Source organism: Pristiophorus japonicus, unplaced genomic scaffold (assembly GCF_044704955.1).
Source record: "Pristiophorus japonicus isolate sPriJap1 unplaced genomic scaffold, sPriJap1.hap1 HAP1_SCAFFOLD_343, whole genome shotgun sequence".
NCBI lineage: Eukaryota > Metazoa > Chordata > Chondrichthyes > Pristiophoridae > Pristiophorus > Pristiophorus japonicus.
In genome coordinates this window covers 359,645-386,347 of record NW_027253248.1, presented here as the reverse complement: position 1 = coordinate 386,347, position 26,703 = coordinate 359,645, and the positions used below count along the sequence as shown (strand labels likewise).

The 26,703-nt window shown below is 46.3% G+C and overlaps 2 protein-coding genes across 2 annotated transcripts in view; both read left to right on the top strand.

Moving 5' to 3' along the window:
* Positions 1-26,703, top strand: part of LOC139250064 (zinc finger protein 239-like) — a 307,496-nt gene that overhangs the window by 134,254 nt on the left and 146,539 nt on the right. The gene's annotated exons all lie outside the window — the stretch shown is intronic.
* The window catches only part of LOC139250068 (zinc finger protein 850-like), a 96,845-nt gene that overhangs the window by 8,050 nt on the left and 62,092 nt on the right, over positions 1-26,703 (top strand). The window lies entirely within an intron of this gene.

Genomic DNA, 26,703 nt, shown 5'->3' with positions numbered 1-26,703 from the left:
CACCTCTTAGCTTGAGCATTCATGAACTGACCCTGCTCAAACAATAACCACAAGGATATCGCTGCATTGTTCTGCCTGTGACCACAAGGCTGTGTCACTGCCATACACAGATAGCGTTTCCTTGCTTCACATTTCCATACAAACACCATCACTTCACACATCCCCTTTCCACACAATTGCAGCAGACATGAGCAAGAATGTGAGGCTTATTAAAAGACACATTTCATTACAGCAAAGGTTACACTGGGAGAAATATTCAGTTATGTTCCATTACAGGCAAAATGCCGGGCAAACCAGCTGCACACTGGCACCTGAACAATGCCTCATCGGCCTACAGGCTTTTCTTAAATAGATTCGCTGCCTGGTTATAAACTTAAACCAGCTTTGCAGGCGTGATGCTCTATTCACACATTGAAGGAGAGAGAGATGCTCTGGGGTACACGCTAAGTCCAGTAGCTGGAAGTGATTAACAGACTGGGTTTTGTGTTTAGTGATCCCGGGCTTGTTACCAATACCAGCAAAGATGAAGCCCATGGGATAAAAAGGACAGTGAATGCTGTCTCACTGCGAGCGAGTCAGAATGAGAAGCTTTAACAGCTGATGTTTCACAAAGGGAGACCTCACCAGACCAAAGGGAGACCTCACCAGACCAAAGGACATTGGTGGTGTTTAATGGGCTGCTTGTGTCACTGGGCTACAGGAGGCGATTTGTGACAGAAGGAAAGCTGGTCATGAGAATGTGGCAAAAGGACGGAGATAGGGAATCATGGGAAAATAGCTAAAGAAATGTCAAGAGGCAGACAATTGCAGAATCGACAGAAAAGAAAAGGGGTTACCAAGAGTTGAGGTTGAGGTTAGACACGGGTCATGAGAAAGACGCAAGGTGGCACAAAGAAAGAAAGCAATGCTAGATAGGAGGAGAAAAGTAATGGATTTTACTGATAAGGAGGAAGGGAAACTAATTGGGTTTTTACCGATAAGGGAAGACAGTGTAACGAAGCTATAACAAATGGCACCAGCCCTAATTGGGAGACTTCCTTGACTGCCATTGGACATACTCGGGGGGGGGGGGGGCAGAAAGGGATTGGATAGACCAAGTGCCAATCAAATGTGTTCTGTTTTGAAATGTATAACTGTGGTTGTTTCGTGCTGAAAAGGTGCTTGTCCAGAGGAAGGTGAACAGGCTCTGATTTGAGAGTGTCCCTTTGTCTTGACAAGTCCCGGCCGGAGAATCTTCAATAAAGGTCTTTTACAGAAAAGGCAACAAAGGTGTTACGTGTCAGTGTTTTCACTGAAACAGATTGAAGGAAAAAGAATCCAAAATTAACAGTCACAGCAAACAAACAGTTTACCGGCCTGTCCAGGGCCCCACTCTGACCCCCACCTTCTCTCTCTCACTATTGATGGACACTGCTGCAGTAATTGCTCCTCTGACCTTTCCTCTCTTGTCCCTCCTACACCCCTAATACACAGCCCGACACAATCTCCCTCCCCCTACATCCTCACTGTGCTGGGATCCACACCAGTTTCCCCATCTGCTCCTTGTTCTCTCCCTGGATCCTGAAACTACAGAACTCACTCATAGAAACATAGAAAATAGGTGCAGGAGTAGGCCATTCAGCCCTTCTAGCCTGCACCGCCATTCAATGAGTTCATGGCTGAACATGCAACTTCAGTACCCCCTTCCTGCTTTCTCGCCATACCCCTTGATCCCCCAAGTAGTAAGGACTTCATCTAACTCCCTTTTGAATATATTTAGTGAATTGGCCTCAACTACTTTCTGTGGTAGAGAATTCCCCTGCTGAAGTCTACAGGCTCCAAAACTGAAGCTTGGTGGCCCTCAGTCCCGACTCCTTGATTTACCTCCCCTTCTTTCCTCCTCTTTCCCCCTTGGTTGTGTTCCACACTCTGGGCCTTGGGCCTTGGGTCTTCCCCGGGGATTCTCAGTATGAATAGTGGGATGTGTATTGAGACAGGACGTCCCAGCTCTCCTCCCCTTTCCCCCTTGGTTGTGTTCCACACTCTGGATCTTGGACCTTCCCCGGGGATTCTCAGTATGAACAGGGGGATGTGTGTTGAGACAGGTCGTCCCAGCTCTCCACCTTTAAAGGGGCAAGGAATGGCCCTGCTTTATGACATCACTGCAGTGCCTAGCAACCAACCTCCCCTGAGCCCTGCTCATTATGGGCTGGGTTGAGCTCAGTGCTGTTACAGGAAGGGAAACAGGAGCAGGATTCGACCCGTGTGGAGCCCAGGATTAATGGGGAGAGGTACAGGATCAATTTGTATCTTATTGAGTGAGAAATGTCATTGTCCCAGACACTCCCTGTCCCTCAGTATCTGTGTCAGGGAGCGACCGATGGGTTCACTCTGTATCTAACCCGTACTGTGCCCGACTGGAGAGTGTTTGATGCTGGGCATGAGGTGCTCAGCTCAATGAGCACAACATTTTACCCAAAGATGATCGGATAAACCCATCAGCTTGTCCTCTGGACACAGATCCTGAGGACAGGGAGTGTTTCTAATAATTTGGCTGGTGTCCTTGATCAAATTTAAGCATCTCACTCATCTCTTTTTAAAATTAGTTCATGGGATGTGGGCATTGCCGTTCATTAAATGCTAGAGAATATAGGCCTAGTCCACTCAATCTCTCATTGGACAATCCCCCCATCACAGCAATCAGTCTGGTGAACCTTCGTTGCACTCCCTCTATAGCAAGTTTATCTTTCCTTAGGTAAGGAGACCAAAACTGTGCACAATACTCCAGGTGCGATCTCACCAGGGCCCTGTATAATTGCAGCAAGACATCTTTACTGTTATACTCAAATGCTCTTGTAATAAAGGCCAATATACCATTTGCTTTCTTAATTGCTTGCTGTACCTGCATATTAACTTTTAGCAATTTGTGTACAAGAACACCAGGTCCCTCTGAACACCAACATTTCCCGATCTCTCACCATTTAAAAAAAATACTCTGCCTTTCCATTTTTACTATCAGTGTGTAACTTAACATTTCTTCTCATGATATTCCATTTGCCATGTTCTTGCCCACTCGCTGAGCCTGTATATATCCCCTTGAAACATCTTTTTATCCTCCTCACAACTTACATTCCCAACTAGCTTTGCATGCTAGCAGCACCCCACCAGTTACAGTCTACCAAACTCGGAATGACACGTTATTCGTACTCTCTGTTTTCTGTCCATTAACCAATCCTTAATCCTTGCTAGTATGTTATGTCCAATCCCATGAGCCTTAATTTTAATAAACTCTTGTATGGCACCTCATCGAATGCCTTCTGTAAATCTAAATACACCACATCCAGTGGTTCCACCTTATCTATCATGCTAGTTACAACCTCAAAAAACACTTAACAGATTTGTCAAGTACAATTTCCCTTTCATAAATCCGTGTTGATTCTGCCCAATCCTGTTATTACTTCCGAAGAGTGCGGTTATCATGTGCTTAATAAGATATTCTAGCGTTTTCCCTGCTACTGATGTCAGGACTACCGGTACTGCACGGGTTAGATACAGAGCAAGTCTCATTCCATTCTGTCCCAAACACTACCAGGGTTGATGCAGAGTAAATCTCAGTCTACAATATCCCAAACACTCCCTGGGCAGGGACAGCATGGATTAGTTACACAGTAAAGCTCCCTCTGCACTGTCCCATCAAACACTCCCAGGGCAGGGACAGCTCGGGTCAGATACAGAGTAAAGCTCCCTCTACACTGTCCCATCAAACTCTCCCAGGGCAGGTACTGCACGGGTTATGTTCAGCGTAAAGCTCCCTCTGAACAGTCCCATTAAAAGTCACAGGGCAGGTACAGCACGGGTTAAATACAGAAGTAATTTCTTGCACTACACTGTCCCATCAAACATTTTCAGGGCAGGTACAGCATGTGTTAGATACAGAGTAAAGCTCCCTCTACACTGCCCCATCAACCACTCCCAGGGCAGGTACTGCATTGGTTAGATATTAAGTAAAGCTCCCTCAACACTGTTCAAATAAAAACTCCTAGGGCAGGTACAGCATAATTTAGATCAAGTGTAATTCTCTCTATAACTTCGCTCTACAATTGTACATGGCCTTGATGAGATAACTGGAATACTGTGCACAGTTTTGGTCTCCTTATCTAAGGAAGGATATACTTGCCTTGCTAAGATACAGAGTAAAGCTTCCTCAACACTGTCCCACTAGACATTCCAAGGACAGGTACAACACAGGTTAGATACAGAGTATATCTCCCTCTAACCTGTCCCAATATTCCAGGGTAGATACTGCATTGGCTGGATACAGAATAAAGCTTCCTCGACACTGTCGCATCAACTCACAGGGCAGGTGCAGCATGGAATATATACAGAGTAAAGCTCGTTCTACAATGTCCCATCAAACACTCCCAGGGCATGTACAGCACGGGTCAGAAACAGAGTAAAGCTCACTCTATGCTGTCCCATCAAACATTCCCAGCGCATGTACTGCACGGGATAAATACAAAGTAATTTCTTCCTCTATGCTGTCCCAACAAACAATCCGAGGGCAGGTACAGCATGGGGTAGATACAGAGCGAAGCTCACTCTGCATTGCCCCATCAAACACTCCAGGGCATGTACAGCACGGGTTAGATACAGAATAAAGCTCCCTCTACACTGTCCCTCAAACACTCCCAGAGGAAGTACTGTATCAGTTAGACAGTAAGTGATGCTCCCTCTGCACTGTCCAAATAAACAATCCTAGGGCAGGTACAGCATAATTTAGATGCAGGATAATCCACTCTCAAACCTCACTCTACAATTGTACATGACCTTGGTGAGACCACATCTGGAGTACTGTACACAGTTTTGGCATCCTTATCTGAGGAAGGATATATGGGTAGAGCTGCAGAACACCAAAGGGCAAAAAACGTTAGTGGGAGTTGTGTACAGACCTCCAAACAGTAGTAGTGATGTTGGGGAGGTCATCAAACAGGAAATTAGGGGTATATGCAATAAAGGTGCAGCAGTTATAATGGGTGACTTTAATATGCACATAGATTGGGCTAGCCAAACTGGAAGCAATATGGTGGAGGAGGATTTCCTGGAGTGCATAAGGGATGGTTTTCTGGACCAATATGTCGAGGAACCAACTAAGGGGGAGGCCATCTTAGACTGAGTGTTGTGTAATGAGAGAGGATTAATTAGCAATCTCATTGTGCGAGGCCCCTTGGGGAAGAGTGACCATAATATGGTGAAATTCTGCATTAGGATGGAGAATGAAACAGTTAATTCAGAGACCATGGTCCAGAACTTAAAGAAGGGTAACTTTGAAGGTATGAGGCGTGAATTGGCTAGGATAGATTGGCGAATGATACTTAAGGGGTTGACTGTGGATGGGCAACGGCAGACATTTAGAGACCGCATGGATGAACTACAACAATTGTACATTCCTGTCTGGCGTAAAAATAAAAAAGGGAAGGTGGTTCAACCATGGCTATCAAGGGAAATCAGGGATAGTATTAAAGCCAAGGAAGTGGCATACAAATTGGCCAGAAATAGCAGCGAACCCGTGGACTGGGAGAAATTTAGAACTCAGCAGAGGAGGACAAAGGATTTGATTAGGGCAAATGGAGTACGAGAAGAAGCTTGCAGGGAACATTAAGGCAGATTGCAAAAGTTTCTATAGATATGTAAAGAGAAAAAGGTTAGTAAAGACAAACGTAGGTCCCCTGCAGTCAGAATCAGGGGAAGTCATAACAGGGAACAAAGAAATGGCAGACCAATTGAACAAGTACTTTGGTTCGGTATTCACTAAGGAGGACACAAACAACCTTCCGGATATAAAAGGGGTCAGAGGGTCTAGTAAAGAGGAGGAACTGAGGGAAATCTTTATTAGTCGGGAAATTGTGTTGGGGAAATTGATGGGATTGAAGGCCGATAAATCCCCAGGGCTTGATGGACTGCATCCCAGAGTACTTAAGGAGGTGGCCTTGGAAATAGCAGATGCATTGACTGACTTTTTCCAACATTCCATTGACTCTGGATCAGTTCCTATGGAGTGGAGGGTAGCCAATGTAACCCCACTTTTTAAAAAAGGAGGGAGAGAGAAAACAGGGAATTATAGACCGGTCAGCCTGACCTCAGTAGTGGGTAAAATGATGGAATCAATTATTAAGGATGACATAGCAGCGCATTTGGAAAGAGGTGACATGATAAATCCATGCTGACTTGGACCTGTGAAAGGGAAATCATGCTTGACAAATCTTCTGGAATTTTTTGAGGATGTTTCCAGTAAAGTGGACAAGGGAGAACCAGTTGATGTGGTATATTTGGACTTTCAGAAGGCTTTCGACAAGGTCCCATACAAGAGATTAATGTGCAAAGTTAAAGCACATGGGATTGGGGGTAGTGTGCTGACGTGGAATGAGAACTGGTTGTCAGACAGGAAGCAAAGAGTAGGAGTAAATGGGTACTTTTCAGAATGGCAGGCAGTGACTAGTGGGGTACCGCAAGGTTCTGTGCTGGGGCCCCAGCTGTTTACATTGTACATTAATGATTTAGATGAGGGGATTAAATGTAGTATCTCCAGATTTGCGGATGACACTAAGTTGGGTGGTAGTGTGAGCTACGAGGAGGATGCTATGAGGCTGCAGAGTGACTTGGATAGGTTAAGTGAGTGGGCAAATGCATGGCAGATGAAGTATAATGTGGATAAATATGAGGTTATCCACTTTGGTGGTAAAAACAGAGAGACAGACTATTATCTGAATGGTCACAGATTAGGAAAAGGGGAGGTGCAACGAGACCTGGATGTCATGGTACATCAGTCATTGAAGGTTGGCATGCAGGTACAGCAGGCGGTTAAGAAAGTAAATGGCATGTTGGCCTTCATAGCGAGGGGATTTGAGTACAGGGGCAGGGAGGTGTTGCTACAGTTGTACAGGGCCTTGGTGAGGCCACACCTGGAGTATTGTGTACAGTTTTGGTCTCCTAACTTGAGGAAGGACATTCTTGCTATTGAGGGAGTGCAGCGAAGATTCACCAGACTGATTCCCGGGAAGGTGGGACTGACCTATCAAGAAAGACTGGATCAACTGGGCTTGTATTCACTGGAGTTCAGAAGAATGAGAGGGGACCTCATAGAAACGTTTAAAATTCTGACGGGTTTAGACAGGTTAGATGCAGGAAGAATGTTCCCAATGTTGGGGAAGTCCAGAACCAGGGGTCACAGTCTGAGGATAAGGGGTAAGCCATTTAAGACCGAGATGAGGAGAAACTTCTTCACCCAGAGAGTGGTGAACCTGTGGAATTCTCTACCACAGAAAGTAGTTGAGGCCAATTCACTAAATATATTCAAAAGGGAGTTAGATGAAGTCCTTACTACTCAGGGGATCAAGGGGCATGGCGAGAAAGCAGGAAGGGGGTACTGAAGTGCATGTTCAGCCATGAACTCATTGAATGGCGGTGCAGGCTAGAAGGGCTGAATGGTCTATTCCTGCACCTATTTTCTATGTTTCTATAGTTGCCTTGCTTAGATACAGAGTAAAGCTCCCTCAACACTGTCCCACCAGACATTCCAAGGGCAGGAGTAGCACATTTGGCCCCTCGAGCCTGCTCCACCATTTAATAGGTTCCTGGCTGATTTGATCATGGACTCAGCTCCACTTCCATACCCACTCCCCATAACCCTTATCGCTCAAAAATCTATCTATCTCCGCCTTAAATTTATTCAATGATCCATCCTCCACTGCTCTCTGGAGCAGAGAATTCCATAGATTGACAACCCTCAGAGAAGAAATTCTTCCTAATCTCAGTTTTAAATGTGCAGCCTCTTATTCCGAGACTCTGTTTCAATAAGATCACCTCTCATTCTTCTCTACGCCAATGGGTATAAGCCCAACCTATCTTCATAAGTCAACTCCCTCATCTCCAGAATCAACCTAGTGAACCTTCTCTGAACAGCCTCCAGTGAAAGTATATCCTTCCTTAAATACGGAGGCCAAAACTGTACGCTGTGCTCTCGGTTTGCCCTCACCAATACCCTGTACAGTTGTAGAAGTAATTGTCTGCTTTTATACTCTGTCCCCCTTCCAATAAAGACCAACATTCCATTTGCCTTCTTGATTACTTGCTGTACCTGCATAGTAACCTTTTGTGTTTCATGCACCACGACCCCCAGGTGTCTCTGTACTGCAGCACTTTGCAATTTTTCTCCATTTAAATTTAATTCTATTGTTTCTGCCAAGGTGGATAATCTCACATTTTCCCACATTATACTCCATTTGCCAAATGTTTGCCCACTCACTGAACCTGTCTATATCTCTTTACACATTTTTGTGTCCTCACAATTTGTTTTCCCACCCTTCTTTGTATCATCAGCAAACTTGGCTACATTACACTCAGTCCCTTCATCCAAGTCATTAATATAGATTGTAAATAATTGAGGACCCAGCACCGATCCCTGCAGCACCCCACTATTCACTGTTTGCCAGCAGAAAAATGACCCATTTACCCCAACTCAGATACAAAGTAAAGCTCTGACTACACTACCCCATCAAACACTCCCAGGGCAGGTACAGCACGGGTTAGGTACAGAGTAAAGCTCCCTCTGCATTGTCCCATCAAATTCACCCAGGGAAGGTACAACATAGTTTAAATATAGAGTAAAGCTCACTCTATACTGTTCCATCAGACATTCCCAGGGCAGGTACAGCACATATTAGAAATGGAGTACATCTTCTTCTACTCTGTCCCAACCATTCCAAGGGCAGATACAGCATTTGTTAGATATTGAGTAAATCTCCCTCAACACTGTCCCACCAGACATTCCAAGGGCAGGTACAGCACGGGTTAGATACAGAGTACAGCTCCCTCTACACTGTCCAAAGCATTCCCGGGTAGATACAGCATGGGTTAGATACAGAGTAAAGCTCCTTCTACACTGTCCCAACAACACTCCCAGGGCAGGTACAGCACGGGTTAGATACAGACTGAAGTCCATCTACATTGTCCCATCAAACACTCTCAGGGCAGGTACAGCACAGGGTAGATTATAATATAAGAAATAGGAGCAGGAGTAGACCTCTTGGCCCCTCGAGACTGCTCTGCCATTTAATTGGATATGGCTGATTGATCTTGGGGTCAGCTCCACTTTCCTGCCTGCTCCCCATAACACTTTATTCCCTTATCACTCAAAAATCCGTCTATCTCCGCCTTTAATTTATTCAATGAGCCAGCAACCACAGTTCTCTGGGGCAGAGAATTTCATGGATTTACAAACCTCAGAAGAAATTTCTGCTCATTTCAGTTTTAAATGGACGGCTCCTTATTCTCAGACTGTCGCCTAGTGAATAACCCCATATTTTCCCACATTATACTCCTTCTGCCAAATGTTTGCCCACTCACTTAGCCAGTCTGTATCCCTTTGGAGATTTTTGTGTGTCCTGCTCACAATTTGCTTTCCCACCCATCTTTGTGTAATCAGCAAACTTGGCTACATTACACTCGGCCCCTTCATCCAAGTCATGAATATAGTTTGTAAATAGTTGAGGACCCAGCACCGATCCCTGCAGCACCCCACTAGTCACGGTTTGCTAACCAGAAAATTACCCATTTATCCACACTTGGATACATAGTAAAGCTCCGTCTACACTGTCCCATCAAACACTCGCAGGGCAGGTACAGCACGGGTTCGATACAGAGTAAAGCTCCCTCTACACTGCCCCATCAAACACTCAGAGGACAGGTACAGCACAGGTTGGGTACAGCATAAAGCTCTCTCTACATTATCCCATCAAATATTCCCAGGGCAGGTACAGCAGGAATTAGATACAGAGTAAAGCTCACTCTACACTGTCCCAACAAATACTTCCAGGGCAGGTACTGCATTGGTTAGGTACTAAGTAAAGCACCCTCTACACTTTCCAAATAAACATCCTAGGGCAGGTACAGCATAATTTAGATAAAGGGTAACCCTATCAAATTTCGCTCTACAATTGTACAGTGCCTTGGTGAGACTACACCTGGAGTACTGTACACAGTTTTGGTCTCCTTATCTCAGGAAGGATATACTTGCCTTGCTTAGATACAAAGTAAAGATTCCTTAATACTGTCCCACTAGACAGTCCAAGGACAGATACAACACAGGTTAGATATGGAGTATAACCCCCTCTACACTGTCCCAAGCATTCCAGAGTAGATACTGCATTGGTTAGATACAGAATAAAGCTCCCTCTGCACTGTCCCATCAAACACTGCCAGGGCAAGTACAGCACAGGGTTAGATAATGAGTAAAGCTCATTCTACACTGTCCCATCAAACACTTCCAGGGCAGGTACAGCACGGGATAGATACAGAGTAAAGGTCCCTCCACTCTGCTGCATCACTCTCACGTGAAGTACAGCATGGTTTAAACACAGAGTAAATGTCTCTCTACACTGTCCCATTAAACAGTCCAAGGGCAGGACAGCACATATTAAAAACACAGCAAGGATCCCTTTGCACTGTCCCACGAGACATTCCCAGCGCATGCACAGCACAGGTTAGATATAGAGTAAAGCCCCCTCAACATTGTCCCATCAAACACTGCCAGGGCCAGTACAGTACAGGTTAGACATGGAGTCTATCTCCCCCAAACACTCCAGGGCAGGAACAGCACGGGATAAATGCAGAGTCATTTCTCCCTCTACACTGTCCCATCAACTATTCCCAGGGAAGGTGCAACACGGGTTAGATGCAGAGTAAAGCTCCCTCTGCACTGTCCCATCAACTATTCCTCGGGAAGGTGCAACACAGGTTAGATGCAGAGTAAAAGTCCCTCTACGCTGTCTCACCAGACATTCCCAGGGCAGGTACAGCATGGGTTACATAAAGATTAAATCTCCCTCCAGCCTGTCCCAAACACTCCCAGGTTAGGTACTGCATTGGTTAGATACAGAGTTAATCTCCCTGTACACTGTCCCATCAAACACTGCAGAACAGGTACAGCGCGGGTTAGCAAGCGTAAAGCTGCCCCTCGACTGTCCCATCAAATCTTATTGAATGGGGAGGAGGCTCGCGAGGCTGTATGACCCACTCCTGCTCCTATTTCTCATGGTCTTATGTACCCAACATGCCCCGCGGTGGAGAATGTGCCGCATCCAGACTACAGGAGCTCAGTGCGCAGGCGCGGGTCCTGGCTGTGCTTGGAGCATGCGCAGTGCGTGTAATGGCGGAGGAGAATCGTTTTTGACAGGCTCCACAGAAATTTCGTTTTCAGCGGGAGGGAGCGAAGTAATGGACCAGCGGGGAGCCGGGGAGGCTTCATAAACAACCAGTGCCCGCCGCAAGCTCAGAATAATAACCGCAATATCGCCGATTGCAGCTTCGGGGCTTTCTCTCGGTCACAAGCCCAGGCTAACGGCGGCCATATTTGTGCAGGAAGGCAGGTTCAGCGCTCCGCCACCTTGATTCAGTGAGTCGTGCAGCGCATGCGCCATCATCTTGGTGCAGGAACAAAGTGATTGATATCAGTCTGTGGAACTGAACCCAGCCAGAGTCAGCATCTTCAGGGGAGGGGAACCAGTGAGTGTGGAACTGAACCCAGCCAGAGTCAGCAGAAGAACGAGGAGCAGGAGCAGGCCGTATGGCCCCTCGAGCCTGCTCCACCATTCAATAAGATCATGGCTGATCCGATGATGGAATCAGGTCCATTTCCCTGCCTGCTCACCATAACCCCCTATTCCCTTATTGGTTAAAAAACTTTCTATTTCTGTCTTAAATTTATTCAATGTCCCAGCTTCCACAGCTCTCTGAGGCAGCGAATTCCACAGATTTACAACCCTCAGAGAAGAAATTCCTTCTCATCTCAGTTTTAAATAGGTGGCTCTTTATTCTAAGATTATGCCCCCTGGTTCTAGTCTCCCCCATCAGTGGAAACATCCTCTCTGCATCCACCTTGTCAAGAAGTGAACCTTCTCTGAACTGCCTCCAAAGCAAATATATCTTTTCTTAAATATGGAAACCAAAACTGTACGCAGTATTCCAGGTGATGCCTCACTAATACCCTGTATAACTGTAGCTAGACTTCCCTGCTTTTATACTCCATCCCCTTTGCAATAATTGGCCTTCCTGATCACCTGCTGTACCTGCATACTAACCTTTTGTGTTTCATGGACCAGGACCCCGCAGGTCCCGCTGTACTGCAGCACTTTGCAATCTTTCTCCATTTAAATAATCACTTGCTCCTCGATTTTTTTTTTCTGCCAAAGTGCATAACCTCACTTTCCAACATTATACTCCATCTCCCAAATTTTTGCCTACTCACTTAGCCTGTTTGAGGTTTTGCAGGTTTTTTGTGTCCTTCTCACACATTGCGTTTCCTCCCATCTTTGTATCATCAGCAAACTTGGCTACTTACACTTGGTCCCTTCATCCAAGTCATTAATATAGATTATAAATAGTTGGCGTCCCAGCACTGATCCCTGTGGCACCCCACTAGTTACTGGTTTCCAACCAGAGAATGAACCATTTATCCCCACTCTCTGTTTTCTGTTAGTTATCCAATCCTCTATCCATGCTAATATATTACCCCCAACCCCGTGAACTTTTATCTTGTGCAGTAACCTTTTATGTGGCATCTTGTCAAATGCCTTCTGAAAGTCCAAATATACCACATCCACTGGTTCTCCTTTATCCACCCTGTTCAGCACATCCTTAAAGAACTCCAGAAAATTTGTAAAACATGGCTTCCCCTTCATAAATCCATACTGACTCTGCCTAACTGAATTATGCTTTTCCAAATGCCCTGCTACTGCTTCTTTAATAATGGACTCCAACATTTTTCCAACCACAGATGTTAAGCTAACTGGTCTATAGTTTCCTGCTTTTTGGCTGCTTTTTTTTAAATAGAGACATTACATTTGCAGTTTTCCAATCTGCTGGAACATCCCCAGAATCTAGGAAATTTTGGTAAATTACAACCAATGCATCCACTATCCCTGCTGCTACTTCTCTTAAGACCCGAGGATGCAAGCCACCAGGTCCAGAGGATTTATTCGCCTTTAGTCCCATTATCTTACTGAGTACCACCTCCTTTGTGATTGTGGTAAGTTCCTTCGCCCCCCCCCCCATAACCCCTTGACTATCCACCGACATTCTTTGCTGGCTTTTAAAAGCTTCCCAATCTTCTGTCCTTCCAGTAGTTTTGATCACTTTGTATGCCCTTGTTTTTAATTGGATACTATCCTTTATTTCTTTAGTTGGACACAGATGGCTATCTTTTCTTTTACACCCTTTCCTCCTCACTGGAAATATTTGTCTTGAGAGTTATGAACTATCTCCAAAATGTATGCCACTGTTCATCAAACATCCTACACTTCAATCTATTTTCCCAGTCCACTTTAACCAACTCTGCCGTCATACCTTTGTAGTCTCCTTTATTTAAGCTCAGTACGCTGGTTTGAGATGCAATTTTCTCACCCTCCATCTGAATTTGAAATTCAACCATGCTATGATCACTAATTCCAAGGGGACCCTTTACTAGGAGATTGTTGATAAATTCTGTCTCATTACACAGGACCAGATCTAACATAGCCAGCACCTTCAGAGGAGGCGAGGGAGAGAAACCAGTCATTTACAGTAGAAACGGGAGAATTTGTAATGGGGAACAAGGAAATGGCAGAACAATTAAATCAATACTTTGGTTCTGTCTTCACAGAAGAGGACACAAATAATGTCCCAGAAATGCGAGGGAACCAAGGGTCCAGTGAGCAAGAGGAATTAAAGGAAATGATTATTAGTAAGAAAATAGTGCTGGAGAAACTAATGGGACTAAAGGTAGATAAATCCCCAGGACCTGATGATCTGCGTCCCAGAGTACTAATAGAGGTAGCCATGGAAATAGTAGATGCATTGGTTGTCATCTTACAAAATTCTATAGATTATGGAACATAATTAAAGCACATGGGATTGGGGGTGATGTACTGACATGGATTGAAAATTGATTAACTGACAGGAAACAGAGAGTAGGAATAAACGGGTCTTTTTCGGGGTAACAGGCAGTGACTAGTGGGGCACCACAGGGATCAGTGCTTGTGCCCCAGCTATTCACAATATAAATGATTTGGATGAGGGAACCAAATGTAATATTTCCAAGTTTGCTGACGATACAAAACTAGGTGGGGTTGTGAGTTGTGAGGAGGATGCAAAGACTCTGCAAGGCAATTTAGATAGGCTAGAATTCTTTGAGGATGTAATGAACAGGGTTGATAAAGGGGAACCATGGAATGTAGTGTCCTTGGACTTCCAGAAGGCATTTGACAAGGTGCTGGAATAGACTGGCGAATGATATTTAAAGGGTTGACGGTGGATAGGCAATGGCAAACATTTAAAGATCACATGGATGAACTTCAACAATTGTACATCCTTGTCTGGAGTAAAAATAAAGTGGGAAAGGTGGCTCAACCGTGGCTAACAAGGGAACTTAAGGATAGTGTTAAATCCAAGTAAGAGGCATATAAATTGGCCAGAAAAAGCAGCAAACCTGAGGACTGGGAAAAATTTAGAATTCAGCAGAGGAGGACAAAGGGTTTAATTAGGAGGGGGAAAATAGAGTATGAGAGGAAGCTTGCAGGGAACATAAAAACTGACTGCAAAAGCTTCTATAGATACGTGAAGAGAAAAAGAGTAGTGAAGACAAACGTAGGTCCCTTGCAGTCAGATTCAGGTGAATTTATAATGGGGAACAAAGAAATGGCAGACAAGTTGAACAAATACTTTGGATCTGTCTTCACGAAGGAAGACACAAATAACCTTCCGGAAATACTAGTGGACCGAGGGTCTAGTGAGAAGGAGGAACTGAAGGAAATCCTTATTAGGCAGGAAATTGTCTTGGGGAAATTGATGGGATTGAAGGCCGTTAAATCCCCGCGGCCTGATAGTCTACATCCCAGAGTACTTAAGGAAGTGGCCCTAGAAATAGTGGATGCATTGGTGATCATTTTCCAACAGTCTATGGACTCTGGATCAGTTCCTATGGACTGGAGGGTAGCTAATGTAACACCACTTTTTAAAAAAGGAGGGAAAGAGAAAAGGGTAATTATAGACCGGTTAGCCTGACATCAGTAGTGGAGAAAATGTTGGACTCAATTATTAAAGATGAAATAGCAGCACATTTGGAAAGCAGTGACAGGATCGGTCCAAGTCAGCATGGATTTATGAAGGGGAAATCATGCTTGACAAATCTTCTAGAATTTTTTGAGGATGTAACTAGTAGAGTGGACAAGGGAGAACCAGTGGATGTGGTGTATTTGGACTTTCAAATGGCATTTAACAAGGTCCCACACAAGAGATTGGTGTCCAAAATTAAAGCACATGGTATTGAGGGTAATGTACGGACGTGGATAGAAAACTGGTTGGCAGACAGGAAGCAGAGAGTCGGGATAAACGGGTCCTTTTCAGAATGGCAGGCAGTGACTAGTGGGGTGCCGCAAGGCTCAGTGCTGGGACCCCAACTATTTACAATATACATTAACAATTTAGATGAAGGAATTGAGTGTAATATCTCCAAATTTGCAGATGGCACTAAGCTGGGTGGTGGTGTGAGCTGTGAGGAGGACGTTAAGAGGCTGCAGGGTGACTTGGACAGGTTAGGTGAGTGGGCAAATGCATGGCAGATGCAGTATAACGTGGATAAATGTGAGGTTATCCACTTTGGTGGCAAAAACACGAAGGCGGAATATTATCTGAATGGCGGCAGATTAGGAAAAGAGGAAGTGCAAAGAGACCTGGGTACATCAGTCATTGAAAGTTGGCATGCAGGTACAGCAGGCGGTGAAGAAGGCAAATGATATGTTGGTATTCATAGCTAGGGGATTTGAGTAGAGGAGCAGGGAGATCTTACTGCAGTTGTACAGGGCCTTGGTGAGGCCTCACCAGGAATATTGTGTTCAGTTTGGTCGCCTAATCTGAGGAAGGACGTTCTTGCTATTGAGGGAGTGCAGTGAAAGTTCACCAGACTGATTCCCAGGATGGCAGGACTGACATATGAGGAGAGACTGGATCAACTGGGCCTGTATTCACTGGAGTTTAGAAGGATGAGAGGGGATATCATAGAAACATATAAAATTCTGACGGGACTGGACAGGTTAGATGCAGGAAGAATGTTCCCAATGTTGAGGAAGGCCAGAACCAGGGAACACAGTCTAAGGATAAGGGGTAAGCCATTTAGGACTGAGATGAGGAGAAACTTCTTCACTCAGAGAGTTGTTAACCTGTGGAATTCTCTACAGCAGAGAGTTGTTGATGCCGGTTCGTTGGATATATTCAAGAGGGAGTTAGATGGCCCTTATGGCTAAAAGGATCAAGGGGTATGGAGGGAAAGCAGAAAAGGGGTACTGAGGTGAATGATCAGCCATGATCTTATTGACTGGTGGTGCAGTGTCGAAGGGCCGAATGGCCTACTCCTTCTATTTTCTATGTTTCTCTGTACCACATAACAGGTTACTGCACAAGATAAAAGTTCACGGGATTGGGGTAATATATTAGCATGGATAGAGGATTGGCTTACGAATAGAAAACAGAGTAGGGATGAATGGTTCATTCTCGGTTTGGCAATCAGTAACCAATGGGATGCTGCAGGGATCAGTGCTGGGACCCCAACCATTTACAATCTATATTAACGACTTGGAGGAAGGGACTGAGTGTAACGTAGCCAATTTGCCAATGATACAAAGATGGGAGGAAAAGCAATGTGAGGAGGACACACAAAATCTGCAAAAAGACAGAGACAGGCTAAGTGAGTGGAGATGGAGTATAATGTTGGAAAGTGTGAGGTCATACACTTTGGCAAAAAAAATCAAAGATTGAAGAACAACTTATTATTTAAATGGAGAAAGATTGCAAAGTGCTGCAGTACAGCGGGACCTGGGGGTACTTGTGCATGAAACACAAAAGGTTAGTATGCAGGTACAGCAAGTGATCAGGAAGACCAATGGAATCTTGGCCTTTATTGCAAAGCGGATGGAGTATAAAAGCAGGGAAGTCTTGCTACAGTTGTACACGGTATTGGTGAGGCCAGACCTGGAATACTGCGTGCAGTTTTGGTTTCCATATTTACGAAAGGATATACATGCTTTGGAGGCAGTTCAGAGAAGGTTCACTAGGTTGATTCCGGAGATGAGGGGGTTGACTTATGAGGAAAGGTTGAGGAGGTTGGGCCTCTACTCATTGGAATTCAGAAGAATGAGAGGTGATCTTATCGAAATGTATAAGATTATGAGGGGGCTTGACAAGGTGGATGCAGAGAGGATGTTTCCATTGATAGGGGAGACTAGAACTAGAGGGCATAATCTTAGAATAAGGGGCCACCCATTTAAAACTGAGATGAGGAGGAATTTCTTCTCAGAGGGTTGTGGACCTGTGGAATTCACTGCCTCAGAGAGCTGTGGAAGCTGGGACATTGAATACATTTAAGACAGAAATAGACAATTTCTTAAATGACAAGGGAATAAGATGTTTTTGGGGAGTGGGCAGGGAAGTGGACCTGAGTCCATAATCGGATCAGCCATGATCATATTAAATGGCGGAGCAGGCTCGAGGGGCTGTATGGCCTTCTCCTGCTTCTATTTCTTATGTTCTTTTGTAGATAGGTTGAGTGAGTGGGCAAACACATGACAGATGCAGTACAACGTGGATAAATGTGAAATTATCCACTTTGTTAGGAAAAACATATGGACAAGGTATTATTTAAATGATGATGGCTTGGGAAGTGTCGATGTACAGAGGGACCTGGGTGTCCTTGAACACCAGTCATTGAAAGCAAACATGCAGGTGCAGCAAGCAGTTAGGAAGGCAAATGGTATGTTGGCCTTCATTGCAAGAGGATTTGTGTACAGGAGCAAGGATGTCCTACTACAGTTATACAGGGCCCTGGTGAGACCGCACCTGGAGTATTGTGTGCAGTTTTGGTCTCCTTACCCAAGAAAGGATATACTTGCCATAGAGGGAGTGCAGAAAAGGTTCACCACACTGATTCCTGGGATGGCAGGACTGTCGTATAAGGAGAGATTGGGTCGACTGGGCCTGTATTCTCGTGTTTAGAAGAATGAGAGGGGATCTCATTGAAACGTATAAAATTCTGACTGGGTTGGATAGACTGGATGCTAGGAGGATGTTTCCCCTGGGCCGGGAAGTCTAGAACAAGGGGTCACAGTCTCAGGATACGGGGTAGGAAATTTAGGGCCGAGATGAGGAGAATATTTTTCACTCAGAGGGTGGTGAACCTGTGGAATTCTCTACCACAGAAGGCTGTGGAGGCCAAGTCACTGAATATATTTAAGAGGGAGATAGATAGATTTCTAGAAACAAAAGGCATCAATGGGTATGGGGAAAAAGCTGGAATATGGTGTTGAGATAGAGGATCAGCCATGATCTTATTGAATGGCGGTGCAGACTCGAAGGGCCGAATGGCCTACTATTGCTCCTATTTTCTATGTTTCTATTTGGCTTGTCAAGCCCGTTCCAGCTCCCAGCTAGTCCCACTGCCCCGCCCTTTCCCTGAGCCCTGCAAATGTTTTCTTTCAGATACTTATCCAACTCCCTTTTGAAAGCTGTGATTGAGCCTGTCTCCACCACCCTTTCAGGCCGTGCATTCTGGATCCCAACCACTCGCTGAATAAAATAGATTTTTCTTCGGTCGCCTTTGGTTCTTTTGCCAATCACCTTAAATCCGTCTCCTCTGGTTCTCGACCCTTCCACCAGTGGGAACAGTATCTCTCTATCTACTCTGTCCCGACCCCTCATGATTTTGATCACCTCTATCAATTCTGCTCTCAACCTTCTCTGCTCCAAGGAGAACAACCCCAGCTTCTCCAGTCTATCCACGGAACTGAAGTCCCTCACCTCGTGAATCATTCTTGTCAATCTTTTCTGCACCCTCTCTAAGGCCTTCACATCCTAATGTGTGGTGCCCAGAATTGGACACAATGCTCCAGTTGAGGCCGAACCAGTGTTTTACAAAGGTTCATCATAACCTCCTTGCCTTTTGTACTCTGTGATGCCCAGGATCCTGTAAGCTTTTTTAACTGCTTTCTCAACCTGTCCTGCCACCTTCAGTGATTTGTGCACATATACCCGCAGTTCTCACTGTTCATGCAGCCCCTTTAGGATTGTACCCTTTAGTTTATATTGCCTCTCCTCATTCATTTAATCATGTTTCTCTAATTTTATTTCTTAACTCAGATTCACGGCCTCAATTTAGTTCTTCCTCCGAGCCCCTCAACTTAATCTGGCAGCGTAATGTTGGCGAGTGGTGATTGATTGCCCTGGGAACCAACAGGAAGAGAGCTCAGAGGCCGGAGGGCCCAGGGAGCAGCATGTTCTGCAACCAATCGCGGTGTTTGAGGGGTGGATCCTGAGTCGGCCTGTCAGGTGAGTCAGTGTAAACCTCTGTTAAACAATTCAACTTTTAAAAGTTAAATCAAGATTTCATTTTTCAGCAAAACAGTTTAATATCAGTCAGTATTTTATTTCCCTGGATTTCCTGTTCTGAGTTTCAGACACTTCATTGCCAAGTGGACCAGGTATTTAAAGGTCATTCATTTCCCTCTTTCCATGTCGCTATTAGTTAAAGGTACAGAGATTGATTTCCCCTCATTATGCATTCGTAGTAGTTAAGTAAAATGCTTCCTGTTGGTAGTGAGTCACATTCTCTGCTGGGCAAGATGGCTGGTAGCTTCAGCCTTTAAAATACGCATCCTCTTGTTCAAATCTCTTCACGGCCTCGCCCCTCCCTATCTCTAACCTCCTCTATCCCACCAACCCTCTTAATAGTTTGTTTTCTTTGGAACAGAGGAGGTTGAGGGGAGACCTTAATGAAGTGTATAAAATTATGAGGGGCCTAGGTAGAGTGGATAGGAAGGACCTATTTCCCTTCACAGAGGGGTCAGCAACCAGGGGATCTTTTTAGCCAGTACGTAGGAAGCCAAAAAAGAGAGGGGGAAGTTCTGGGCTTAGTATTAGGGACTGAAGCTGGGCAGGTGGAAGGGGTATCGATGGGACAGCATTTTGGTTCTAGTGATCATAATTCAGTTAGATTTAGGGTAGTTATGGAAAAGGACAAAGATAGACCAGGAATAAAGGTTCTCAATTGGGGAAAGGCCAATTTTACGAAGCTGAGATGTGATTTAGCCAAAGTGGACTGGAAACAGCTACTTGAAATGGTGAGAGATTGGGAAATGTTGATGTTCAGAGGAATCTTGGTGTCCTTGTACACGAATCACTGAAAGTTAGTATGCAGGCACAGCATGCAATTAAGAAAGCAAATGGTATGTCGGCCTTTATTACAACAGGATTTGAAGATAAGAGTAAACTTAAGATCATAAGAAATATGAACAGGAGTAGGCCATACAGTCCCTCGAGCCTGCTCCGCCATTCAATAAGATCATGGCTGATCTGATCATGTACTCGGGGTCCACTTCCCTGCCCGTTCCCCAAATCCCCTTATCGTTTAAGAAACTCTCTATTTCTGTCTTAAATTTATTCAATGTCCCAGCTTCCACAGTGAATTCCACAGTTTTACAACCCTCAGAGAAGAAATTCCTCCTCATCTCTGTTTTAAATGTATGGCCCCTTATTCTAAGATCATGCCCTCTAGTTCGAGACTCCCCCCATCAGTGAAAACATCCTCTCTGCATCCACCTTGTCAAGCCCCCTCATAATCTTATACGTTTCGATAAGATCACCTCTCATTCTTCTGAATTCCAATGAGTAGAGGCCCAAACTACTCAACCTTTCCTCATAAGTCAACCCCCCAATCTCCAGAATCAATCTAGTGAACCTTCACTGAACTGCCTCCAAAGCAAGTATATCCTTTTGTAAATATGGAAACCAAAACTGCACACAGTATTCCAGGTGTGGCCTCACTAATACCTTTTATAACTGTAGCAAGACTTCCTTGCTTTTATACTCCATCCCCTTTGCAATAAAGGCCAAGATACCATTGGCCTTCCTGATCACTTGCTGTACCTGCATACTATCCTTTTGTGTTTCATGCACAAGTATCCCCAGGACCCGCTGTACTGCAGCACTTTGCAATCTTTTTCGATTGAAATAATTACTTGCTCTTTGATGTCTTACTGCAATTATATTGGACCCTGGTGAGACCACACCTGGAGAATTGTGTACAGTTTTGGCTGCTGATCTAAGGAAGGATGTATTTGCCATTGAGGATGGCAATGAAGGTTCACCAGACTGATTCCTGGGATGCAGGGATTGTCCAATGAGGAGAGATTGAGTAAACTAGGCCTATATTCTCTAGATTTAGAAGAATGAGAGCTGATCTCATTGAAACATACAAAATTCTGACGGGGCTTGACAAGGTAGATCAGGGGCGTCAAACATACGGCCCACGGGACGGACATGGCCTCCAAAGCCCCTTCCTCTGGCCTACCATGTGATTTAATTTTTATGCCCCCGCCCCGCCCCCGATCTTTCACTTGCTGACTCAAACACAATCTGAATTTGTCGGCTGTCACAGAACAGGAGGAGGGCGGGGAAGGCCGTCCCCGTCCCCGTCCCCGTCACCTCCTCCAGCCATTACACCCCTTCCTATCTCTGTAACCTCCTCCAGTCCCTCCACCCCTCCCTATCTCTGTAACCTCCTCCAGCCCCAACATCCCTGCCTTTCTCTGTAACATCCTCCAGCCCCTACACCCCTCCCTATCTCGCTAGCCTCCTCCAGCCCCTGCACCCCTTCCTATCTCTATAATCTCCGCCAGCCCCTCCATGCCTCCCTTTCTCTGTAATCTCCTGCAGCACTACACCCCTCCCTTTCTCTGTAACCACCTGCCCTTACACGCATCCCTATTTCTGTGACCTCCAGCCACTACACCCCTCCCTATCTCGCTAGCCTGCACCAGCCCCTACAACACACCCTACCTCTCTAACCTCCTCCAGCCCCAACACCCCTTGCTATCTCTGTAACCTCCTCCAGCCCTTACACCCTCCCTATCTCTGTAACCTCCTCCAGCCCCTACACCCCTTCCTATCTCTGTAATCCCCTCCCCCCCTCCCCATTTCTGTAACCTCCTCCAGCCTCGACACACCTCCCTATCTCTAAACTCCTCCAGCCCCTACATTCCTCCCCATTTCTGTAACCTCCTCCAGCCCCTACATCCCTCCCTAACTGTGTAACTTCCTCCAGCCCCTATACCCCCCCGCTATCTCTATAACCTCCTCTAGTCCCTACAACCCTCGCTATTCTCAAACTCCAGCCCTACAAACCTCCCTAGCTCTATAACCTCCTCCAGCCCCAATATCCCTGCCTTTCTCTGTAACATCCTCCAGCCCTCACACCCCTCCCTATCTCGCTAGCCTCCTCCAGCCGCTACACCCCTTCCTATCTCTATAATCTCTGCCAGCCCCTACATGCCTCCCTTTCTCTGTAATCTCCTGCAGCACTATACCCCTCCCTTTTTCTGTAACCTCCTCCAGTCCCTACACCCCTCCCTATCTGAAACCTCCTCCAGCCCCTACACCCCTCCCTATCTCTAACCTCCAGCCCTTACATCCCTCCCTATCTCTGTAACCTGCAGCACCTATAACCCTCTCTATTTCTGTAACCTCCTCCAGCCCCTACAACCGTCCCAACCTCTTTAACCTCCTCCAGCCCCTACACCCCTCCCTATCACCATGTTTGACAAATTTGCTAGAATTCTTTGAGGACGTAACAAAGAGGGTGAATAAAGGGGAACCAGTGGATGTGGTGTACTTGGACTTGCAGAAGGCATTTGACAAGGTGCCACAAAGGTTACTACACAATATAAATATTCACGGGGTTGCGGGTAATATATTAGCATGGATAGAGGATTGTCTAACGAACAGAAAGCAGAGAGTAGGGATAAATGGTTTATTCTCGGGTTGGCAAACAGTAACCAGCGGGGTGCTGCAGGGATCAGTGCTGGGACCCCAACTATTTACACTCGGTCCCTTCCTCCAAGTCGTTAATATAGATTGTAACGTAGCCAGGTTTGTCGTTGATACAAAGATGGGAGGAAAAGCAATGTGTGAGGAGGACACACAAAATCTGCAAAAGAACATAGACAGGGTAAGTGGGCATAAATTTGACAGATGGAGAATAATATTGGAAAGTGTAACGTCATGCACTTTGGCAGAAATAAAGCAAAGAACAAGTTATTATTTAAATGGAGAAAGATTGCAAAGTACAGCGGGACTCGGGGGTACTTGTGCATGAAATGCAAAAGAATAGTATGCAGGTGCAGCAAGTGATCAGGAAGGCCAATGGTATCTTGGCCTTTATTGCAAAGGGGATGGAGTATAAAAGCAGGGAAGTCTTGCTACAGTTGTACAGGGTATTGGTGAGGCCACACCTGGAATACTGTGTAGTTTTGGTTTCCATATTTACAAAAAATATACTTGGTTTGGAGGCAGTTCAGAGAAGGTTCACTCGGTTGATTCCAGTGATGAGGGGGTTGACCTATGAGGAAAGGTTGAGTAGGTTGGGTCTCTGATCATTGGAATTCAGAGGAATGAGAGGTGATCTTATCGAAACGTATAAGATAATGAGGAGGGTGACAAGGTGGATACAGAGAGGATGTTTTCACTGTTAGGAGAGACTAGAACTAGGGGGCGGCATTATCTTAGAATAAGGGGCCGCCCATTTGAAAACTGAGATGAGGAGAAATTTCTTCTCTCAGAGGGTTGTGGATCTGTGGAATTCGCTGCCTCAGAGAGCTGTGGTAGCTGGGACATTGAATATATTTAAGACAGAAATAGACAGTTTCTTCAACGACATGGGAATAAGGAGTTATGGAGAGTGGGCAAGGAAGTGGACCTGAGTCCGTGATCGGATCAGCAATGTATTAAATGGCAGAGCAGATTCGAGGGGCCGTATGGCCTACTCCTGCTCCTATTTCTTATGTTCTCTAACGTCTGCAGCCTCACAACCCTTCCTATCTCTCTAACCGCCTCCAGACCCTACACCCCTCCCTATCTCTCGAACCGCCTCCAGACCCTACACCCCTCCCAGCTCTGTAACCTCCTGCCCTTACACGCATCCCTATCTCTGTGACCTCCAGCCACTACACCCCTCCCTATCTCGCTGGCCTGCACCAGCCCCTACAACCCTCCCTATCTCTATAACCTCCTCCAGTACTACAACCCTCCCTTTCTCTGTAACCACCTCCAGCCCCTATACCCCTCCCTAGCTCTGTAACCTCCTCCAGCTCCTACAACCCTCCCAAATCTGTAACCTCCTCCTAGGTCTACACCCCTCCCCATATCTGGAACCTACTCCAGCCCCTACACCCCTCCCTATCTCTGTAACCTCCTCCAGCCCCTACAAACCTCCCTATGTCTGTAGCCTCCACCAGCCCGACAACCCTCCCTATCTCTCTAACTGCCTCCAGACTCGACACATCTCTCTATCTCTGTGACCTCCTCCGGCTCCTACACCCCTACTGATCTCTGTAACCTCTTTGAAGGCCTACACCCCTCCCTTTCTCTGTAACCTTTTCCAGTCCCTACTACCCTCCCTCTCTGTGTAACCTCCTCCAGCCTCTACAACCCTCCCAATCTCTAACCTCCTCCAGCACCTACACATCTCCCTATCTCTGCAACCTCCTCCAGCCCCTACACCCCTCCCTATCTCTGTAACCTTCTGCAGCCCCGAAACCCCTCCCTATCTCTGTAACCTCCTCCAAGGCCTACATCCCTCCCTTCTCTGTAACCTTCTCAAAGCCCCTCCACCCCTCCCTCTCTCTCTCTCTCGCTCTGTAACCTCCAGCCCCTACACCCCTCCCTATCTCTGTAAACTCCTCGAGCCCTACACCCTCCCTATCTCTGTAAACCTCAGCACCTACATCCATCCCTATCTCTGCAACCTCCAGCCCCTACATCCCTCCTTATCTTGCTAGCCTCCTCCAGCCCCTACTCCCTCTCTATCTCTATAACCTCCTCCAGAACCTACACACCTCCCTATCTGTAACCTCTTGCAGCCCCATACACCCCTCCGTATCTTTAATTTCCTCCAGGCCCTATAACCCTCCCTATCTCTGTAACCACCTCCAGAACCTACACCCTCCCTATCTCTGTCGCCTCCTCCAGCCCCTACATCCCTCCCTATCTGTAATCTCCTCCAGCCCCTACACCCGTCCCTATCCCTATAACCTCCTCCAGCTCCTATAACCCTCCCTATCTCTCTAACCTATAGCCCCTACACGCCTCCATATCTCTGTAACCTCCTCCAGCCCCTACAAACCTCCCTATCACTGTACCTCCAGCCCTACAACCCTCCCGATCTTTATAACCTCCAGCCCCTAAATCCCTCCATATCTCGGTAACCTCCAGCCCCTACACCCCTCCCTAGCTCTGTAACCTCCTCCCACCCTACACCCCTCCCTATCTCTATAATCTCCTCCAGCCCCTACACCCCTCCCTATGTCTGTAACGTACTCCAGCCCCAATACCTCTCCCTATCTCTGTAACCTCCTCCAGCTCCTACACCCCTCCCTAGCTCTGTAACCTCCTCCCACCCTACACCACTCCCTATCTCTGTAACATCCTCCAGTCCCATCATCCCTCTGTATCTCTGTAACCTCCAGCTGGCCGTACAACCCGCCTTACCTCTCTAACCTCCCCCAGCCCCAACAAACCTCCCTATCTCTGTAACCTCCTCCAGCCCCTACACCCCTCCCTATCTCTGTAACCTACAGCCCCCACACCCCTCCCTATTCTTGTAACCTCCTCCAGCCCCTACAAACCTCCCAACTCTGTACCTCCAGCCCCTACACCCCTCTATCTCTAGCCTCCTCCAGCCCCTACACCCCTCCCTATCTGTAACCTCTTGCAGCCCCTACACCACTCCCTATCTCTATAACCTCCATCCACTACACTGCTCCCTATCTTGCTAGCCCCGGCCAGCCCCTACACCCCTTCCTATCTCTATAACCTCCCCCAGAACCTACACATCTCCCGATCTCTGTAACCTCCTCCAGCCCTGACACCCCTCACTATCTCTGTAACATCCTCCAGCCCCTACACCCCTCCCTATCTCTATAACCTCCTGTAGCCCCCACACCCCTTCCTATCTCTACAACCTCCAGCCACTACACCCTCCCTATTTCGCTAGCATTCTCCATCCCTTAAACCCCTCCCTTCAAGCGGCAGATTAAGAAAAGGGGAGGTGCATCGAGACCTGGGTGTCATGGTTTATCAATCATTGAAAGTTGGCATGCAGGTACAGCAGGCGGTGAAGAAGGCAAATGGTATGTTGGCCTTCATAGCAAGGGGATTTGAGTATAGGAGCAGGGAAGTCTTGCTGCAGTTGTACAGGGCCTTGGTGAGGCCCCACCTGGAATATTGGTTTTGGTCTCCTAATCTGAGGAAGGACGTTCTTGCTATTGAGGGAGTGCAGCGAAGGTTCACCAGCCTGATTCCAGGGATGGCTGGACTGACGTATGAGGAGAGACTGGATCAACTAGGCCTTTATACATTGGAGTTTAGAAGGATGAGAGGGGGTCTGATAGAAACATACAAGATTCTGACGGGACGGGACAGGTTAGATGCAGGTAGAATGTTCCCGATGTTGGGGAAGTCCAGAACCAGGGGACACAGTCTTAGGATAAGGGGTAGAACCATTTGGGACTGAGGTGAGGAGAAACTTCTTCACTCGGAGAGTTGTTAACCTGTGGAATTCCCTGCTGCAGAGAGTTGTTAATGCCAGTTCATTGG